Below are 8,050 nucleotides of genomic sequence, written 5' to 3'. Positions count from 1 at the left end.
CCTCATGGCGCACATGTTTTAGAAGAACCAAAAAATGTAGATGAAGAGCAAGAAATTGAGTTTGTGTGTGTTGGTGACATTCTTACTAAACCTAATTCAACATCAGATCTTGAATATCATCTGCCCTCTCATCAGCGATGTGCATGCCACTCTATAAATTTAATAGTTACTCATGATGTTTCAACTGCTAACTATGATGCAGCCTTCAAAAAGATTAGTCAATCGACGTTTGCAAAATGTCAGATGTTATGGAACAAGCAGTAACGAAGTAATAAATCTGCAGAAGTTATTAATGAATTATTTGGACTACAGTTTGTTGTTCCTAATCAGACGAGATGGAATTCAATGTACATGTCAATGGGACGCATTAACAGGTTGATAACTAAAAAAGGATGAAAGAAAAAATGCGATGAATTGCGCTTGTGACAACCTTGATTTGATACAGTTTCGACGAGCTGAAGTAGCATTTATTGCAGATTATGTCTGTTACGAAGCCTCTTGCTCAAGCTTTAGATATCTTGCAGTGTGAAACAAAGGTCTACATGGCATACCTGTTGCCAACTATAAAAACTTTGAAAAAAAAATGAAGTTCCTTCTTCGCAGCAGCACAATCCAGTGCTGCAAGCCAATGGTGGAAAAAATTGATGCTGCCATAGATAGAAGATTTAGTCAGTACATTAAGAATGCTGAGTTAAAAGCAGCAGCAATTGTCCATCCAAAATTTTAGACAGTTTGGATCAAAGACAGTGAACGAAAAAAATTGGTCTGGAATTCTTAGAAAACAAGATTTGACAGCAGCAACAGCTGGCTAAAAGTAGTGACATTGCTAGTGCAAATTCATTAGATAAAGCAGCCATGTCTGAAATTGAAGACAATTTTTTTCAATTTAGATCATCTTATGACACTACGGCTAATATTATTTACTAAATAATATTGTTTTAACATGCATTAGTAGCACCAGTTCATCACTCGATGATTTTCATGGCTCTCCACTTTTGAAAAATGTCTTTCTTGAACTGAACACTGCCTTGCGTGCAAGTGCAGCCTGCAAACGTTTATTTAGTGTAGCAGGACAAGTGTTTATGTCAAACCACACTAGAATGACAGATGAACATTTTGAACAGCAACTGCTGTTGCGCGTCAATTGAAAATTGTAGTAGACCTGCCAATCTATTGGAATAAACCTAGTAATGTTTATGAATATACTTGTTTTATTCCAAGAAAAAATGATTTATAGATAAGCTTCTTTCTTGTATGTGTTTGATGTGTTAAAAAACTAAAAAGTACTTTCAACATGCTGTACTTTTTTACTTTTACCTAAGTATTTTTAAAATGTGACAACCCAACCCTGGTGCTGGATTAGTCTGCTTTGGAATGACCATATATTATTAAAAGTGTTTTGTTTTCGTTGAGAGTTAGAAAACACAAGTCAACTGGATTTTCAACATTTTCATATTCATTTTTATATTCATTAATAGATTTTAATGATAATGATACTCTTAGCAATGATGGTTTTTACATCAAAAAATGTCATGTGATGAATAAAAGGAAGAATGAACTTTTTGATAAAGCTTATCAAAACATTGTAAAACCTCAAAAAGGGCAAAAATGTTATTATGACAGGAAAATTGCTTCAAGTTCTGAAATTAGCATAAATCAAAAAGTATTGATAAGAAATAGTAGGTGTGATGATAGAAAAGGAGAAAATTTTGTAAATCTTTGGATTGGACCATAGTAAACGACCGAGGTTGATATTTGACCGGGGCCGGATTTGATAAAATATAGCCGGGGCCGGGTTTGTGACCGGGGCTGCACAAGCATTTAACATCCTAAAGTATAATTTTTTAATTCAAAACTCATGTTATATTTTGTATATATATATATATATATATATATATATATATATATATATATATATATATATATATATATATATATATATATATATATATATGCGTAGATAAACATCATTATAATCAACATAATCATCATTGGATATTGTATGCCAGCATCTAAATAAATAGCAAACGCTTTATGCACTCATATTATATCCATAATATGAGTGCATAAAGTGCATCTCGGAAGCTTTTATTCCTTCTGGAATAAAAGTTTGGAAGCTTTTATTCCTACTCTTAAAGTCAAACCTCATTCTACTCCATATTTTTATCACCGCCTTGAGCAGTTGCTTTAATAATCATTTATTTCATCTTTTTTACAAGAACGTCTCTCTTAAGAACAAATGCTCTTTTATTATTCCAAGAAGCCAATGTAAAAAGGTCCCGTCTGATGTTAAGCTCTGTTATTCTCAGTTTACTAAATTTTTTATCTTATATCAGATGTTAGGTTCTAGAGACTCTTGGTTACTCTTCAACAATGTCATTAACTAAAGTAGGCCTAACATTTAATCTTGTAAATTATATAATGTTTAATAATATTTAATTTTTAAAAAGTGCCAAATTTTTCACAACTCTAGAAAGCACTGTGATAAAGTTATTCTTGAAGGCCTAGACTCTTCTATATTTCAAGTAACTTTAAGGGTACCACAAGGTATCTTATGATACCTTTAAATCTTTGCTCCTGTATTGTTTCTTATCTACAATATCTTCATTAAAATTTTAATATCTAAAGTGGTTTAATTTGTTGATAAATCAACTTTATGCTCTTATCTTGACAAAAAATCTTAATTTTTTGATTGCTTAGAACAAGCAGCTGATTTTTAATCTGATCTCTCTTCTGTAACAGCCTAAGGCTTGCTGTGGCTTATGGATTTAAATTCTGGACTTAAAACCTGCAATTTTTGTAAGACAACAAAGCTCATATTTACTGCAAAAAAATATTGCAATAATGCTGGTATTCCTATATTGATGAATAACAACCCTCTTACTCACAGACAAAGTCTAAAAGCACATTGTAAATGTAATGTGGTCGTGGTGTAGTGGTAGAGAGCTCGCGGCATAAGCGAAAGGTACCGAGTTCAATCCCCACTACCTCCCTGGTAGTACTTATTTCTCTGCGTAGCGGCCTTGGTTGTCAAGATTCGTGTTTTGAAGTTATATAGTTGAGAGAGGGTTATAACCACAATTAAGTAGCCTCCTTGTCTGTAATGGCATTTTCAGCCTTGGGGAGGTGAATTAACTTAAAAAAACAAAATAATAATAAATTAGATCTGCTTTATCTATAAAGCCTGAGCCACTCTCCCATTGTTGTAAGGTTGCATTTCTTTTTTTTTTCTATCACAAATACAATCAATGCTCAAACAAACTATCATCCCTACTACGATAAACCAAAACTCATTCTTGCTTGTTTCTTATTCAACAAGTTGCATCCTTTTACTGTATCTGTCTCTTCATGTTGTTCTTCTTGCAAAACTTTTATTAATCCAGTTTTTTTCATTAAACTTTGTAAAATAAAACCTCATAACGATTAGCGATCTTCATGTTTTTCTTTTATATTACAACCTACAACTTTTTAAGTCTTTAGTTAACCATTTCCTAGTATTTTTACTTATTTTCTATTTTAAAGTAATTCATAACTTAATAGTGGTTGCTTGCAATCTTGTTGGATTTTGAAAATATATAAATATATGCCAGTATTTAATAAATAGTAAATGTAAGCATAAAATTATAATATATAAAGTATTATAAATTTTTTTCTAGCCCCGGCTATCAACCCCTGCTAAATCTTATAGCTTAGCCGGGGCCAGTTTTGAAAAAAGTCTCATTTTTAGCCGGGGCCGGGGCCCCGGTTACTTACTACTGGACCATAAATTGTAACTTCCATTTTAAGCACAATTATATCTACCTTAAAAAATCTAAAGGGTCAAATTTTGAAAACAAAGTACAACTTTTCAAAGTTATAAATAACTTGTTAGACTTGCGTTTACAAATTAATGATAAAACTAAATGGGTAAATCGGACATTTGATTTTCTCTCCATATTTACTATATACTTTTATATCAATACCCATTGATGAGGCACATGGAATAATTTCTGCATCAGTTGCTTATATTCTATTATCAGATATATTATGATTGATTGGTTCAAATATGTCCTCATATTTGAACCAATCAATCATAATATATCTGATAATAGAACAAATTAATTTAAACTGATTTTTATTTGAATTTTTTTCATTATCTTAACATAAAAAAAGTTGTCGGCCACAGAAAGTTTATATATATTATTTTTGTTTTTTGTTTTTGTTCTTTATTACAACTTTTTAATAATTCATTTTACAGTTTTTATAAATTAAAAAAAAATCTAAATAGAAGAAAGAAAATACAATAAAAAGATTTTGTAATAAAAATAATAAAGAACGCGGAAACTCGAAGAAGACCGGCAGGTCTTGTCAACGAGAACCGCTGAAATAAAACACTTATTTTAAATTTAAAATAATATAAAAAGTAACAAATAACGTTTTTTTTCACATTAAACATTAGTCTACAGAATAAAAATAATTAAATAAACTTGAAAATATTTTAAAAGTAAATCAATATATTTGTAATTGAAAAAATTAGTTTTTTAAGATTATATTTAAAAGAATTTAAAGTACAATCTTGAGAAATATCATTTGGAGCATTTAAAATTACATTGTTTCATAAAAATGGTGCGCGAGAAGAAATACAAAATTTTCCAAAATTAGTTTGAGAAAACGGTTGTCGAATTAAATTATTATTCCTTAATATATATTTATTTCTGTCTTTTTGTAGATATAAATTATGAAAAGAAATAGACGATAAGTTTGTTTTACATTGAAACATGAAACATAAAATATTAAAAACATTTAGTTCGTATATATTAAGAACTTTCATTTCATATAAAAGAGGGTGGCATGAGCAAAACGGCCTTTAAAATTTATAAGCCGTGCAACATGCTTCTGTTGCCGATAAAGAGGTTCGAGTTTTCCTTTATTTGTACTGCCCCAAGTAATATTAGCATAGCTTAAATGGCAATGAATTATAGAGTAATATAATTGAATTAATGTATGTTTGTTTAATACGCTTCTTGCTTTGTATAAAATCCCTATACTCTTAGAAATTTTATTACATAAATTTGCAATGTGGTTCGTCCAAGTAAGACTTTCATCAATATACACACCCAAAAATTTTGTCACTAAAACCCGTTTAATAAGAATATCATCAATAAAAAGATTTGGCATATTAATTGGAAGTTGGTGTTTTTTACCAGCTGGATGGAAAAGAATCCATTTAGTTTTTTCAATATTTAATGATAATTTGTTTAATTTAAACCAGTTAGAAACTTTAGCCAGTTCAATGTTCATGTTGTAAAATAATGTTATTATGTTATTATGAGAGAGAAATAAGTTGGTATCATCAGCAAACATAATTGTAATTAGATTTGAAGCTTTAAATAGGTCATTATTGTAAATTAAAAATAAAAGAGGTCCTAATATGGATCCTTGCGGAACTTTGCATGTTACATTTAACAAACTAGATGATAAACTTTCATCTGCATAAACAAATTGCTTTCTGTTATATAGGTAACTTTTCAGCAAAACTAACACATTACCAGTTATTCCGTACCACTCTAACTTTTTTAAAAGAATTTTGTGATCTATAGTATCAAAAGCTTTCGCTAGGTCTATGAAAACAGCCAAAGTAAATTGAGAATTTTCGAATGAGTAAGAAATATTTCTATGAAATATTTCTTACTCATTCGAAAGAAATGGGATAAACTTGTACAACAAATTGCCAAATTAATTTAAATCCCTTGACATAAAGGTATTCAAGATTCAAATCGTGAAGCTTTTAAAAGAAAAAGGATGCTTCTTTTAAATGCAGTTAATAAAAAAACCTATACAATAATTAAAGCTAGATATATCAGCTTGATTATTCTTTATCTATATATTTATACAAATAAAAACCTTTTATGTGCACATTTTTTTCCACATAAAAAAATAGTCTAACGCAGAAATCGGCTCATAGTTTTGACTGCGCTTACGAATGTCAGTGAAATGGAGGAAACTCTACAAATCACCGGTTAGAAAACAAAAAACCCACCCTAATTAATCTTTAGAAAAAAATATGAAATTACATACACATTAATAATAAATAGTTGTAGAACCTACTTTCATGTGAAGACGGATTAATTATCTAATTTACAGGCCCGTAGCAACCCGGGGGGAGGGGGTAGCAGGGACATTTGCCCCCCCCCTTCCCCCCCCCCCCCTCTCCTTCCCTAATAGTTTTCGAATAAATAATTTTGAAAAAATTGAATAAAATAAAAAAATAAAAAAAAGGCTCTTAAAGCTATATCGGGGCCCCTTAATCCAGCACTGCCCCCCTGATACAATTTTTGTTGATTTAACAAGTATTTTAAGTCGAATCATTTAAAAATAAATAACTTTTTTAATTCAAAAGTTGTATGTCGTCTTCTTCTGAATAAATGTCCTACATTCTTTCCTGAAGAAAAATGTATTTAAATCTGTAATTTTCATGGGTGGGTTTTCATTTTTCGATACCTACCTAAAATGACTTCTTCCATTTTTTAGACGAAGTTTTTCAAAAACAAACTACGTTTTTTCCGCAAAAAAATGTCACGTGACTAAACTTCATGTGACTTTTTTTTGCGGAAAAAAATAATTTTTTGTTGGCTTTAGAGATAAAAGACAATAATTTATAGATACAGCAGGTTGAGCACAGAATATCAGTAATATACCATTATTAGAAGTAATATAAAAACCTAATAGTAAATGAAAACATTTTGCCTCCTTATTTTTAGAATCAAAAAAACCTTTTCGAAATAATGTCAATAAATCTTTCTTTGAACTAATCTTTTATAGAAAGATATAGATTTTATGACACTATTTTCTCCAGCGTAATTATTTTCATTTTTCAACTGTTAAAAACTAAAAACAAGAATAAAACTTTTTTTATCACTTTGTTTTATCAACTTTAAAACAACATCTTTATCAGGCTTATTCAATTACAATTATAAAATTTAAGTTAAGTTTTAATAACCCTATATAAGCATAAAAATTCTAATAGTGCTACATAAACATAAAAGTTGTAAAAGCGCAATATAAATAAATCTTCTTAAACGAGCAGAGAGTAAAACTATTATAAAGGGAGTAAAAATCTCATACGCTTTTTTCTTCGCTGTAAAAATGTCAACTTGTTCGTCAAGGTTCGTGTTTCGGAGTTATAGAGTTGAGAGAGGGTTATAACCACTATTAAGTAGCCCCCTCATCTGTAGTGGCCTTCTCGGCCTTGAGGAGGTGAATAACAAAAAAAAAAAAAAAAAAAAAAAAAAAAAAAAAAAAAAGAGATTTTTACTGAGGAGTAAAAAAAATGTAGGAGTAAAAAACTCTAAAAGGCTGAGTCTTATGTCAGTTTATTGACTTTTATGTGTTGTCTTGCTTTTTTAAATATTACTGTTCTTCTTTTTTTTTTTTTTTTGTCAGTATCTTTATTACTTTTTGCTGTTTGTTTGTTTTTTACTTTATTTGTTTATTTTAACGAACAATTTTAATAACGTTTTATTTAATGTTTATTTTAATAAGGTGGTTCAATGGCTAGTTTTTAACTATACGAATGAGACCGAACCAAATACGAATGAGACCGAACCTAATACGAATGAGACCGAACCTAATTTTGAAAAATTATAAATAATTTCGTAATTTTCTCAATTTTATAGTTAAATAAATGAATAAGAAAACAAACAAAAAAATGATTTTAAATAGAAGTTAAAAAGAAGTTACGTACGTCTGACTTCATTACAATGCGTTTTTCGACTTAAGAAGAATACCAAATAAATATGTATCTTTTACAAAGATGGATAAAAAATTTATAGAGATAGAGAATTAAGAATATAAAACGGCAAGAGAGCCATTTATAATCCTCTCTCGTATGATAATAATATCATTTTGTAAAGTCTCATTGTATTTAAAATCATTTTTTTGCTTTCTTATCCATTTATTCAACCATAAAATTGAAAAAATTGCAAATTTATTTATAAATTTACAAAATTAGGTTCGGTGTCACTCGTATAGTTAAAAACTAGTCATTGGTTGTGACAAAAAAACAAGTCAT

This window comes from Hydra vulgaris, chromosome 03 (assembly GCF_038396675.1).
Source record: "Hydra vulgaris chromosome 03, alternate assembly HydraT2T_AEP".
In the NCBI taxonomy this organism is placed as follows: Eukaryota; Metazoa; Cnidaria; class Hydrozoa; order Anthoathecata; family Hydridae; genus Hydra; species Hydra vulgaris.
This window is presented reverse-complemented; position numbering follows the sequence as displayed.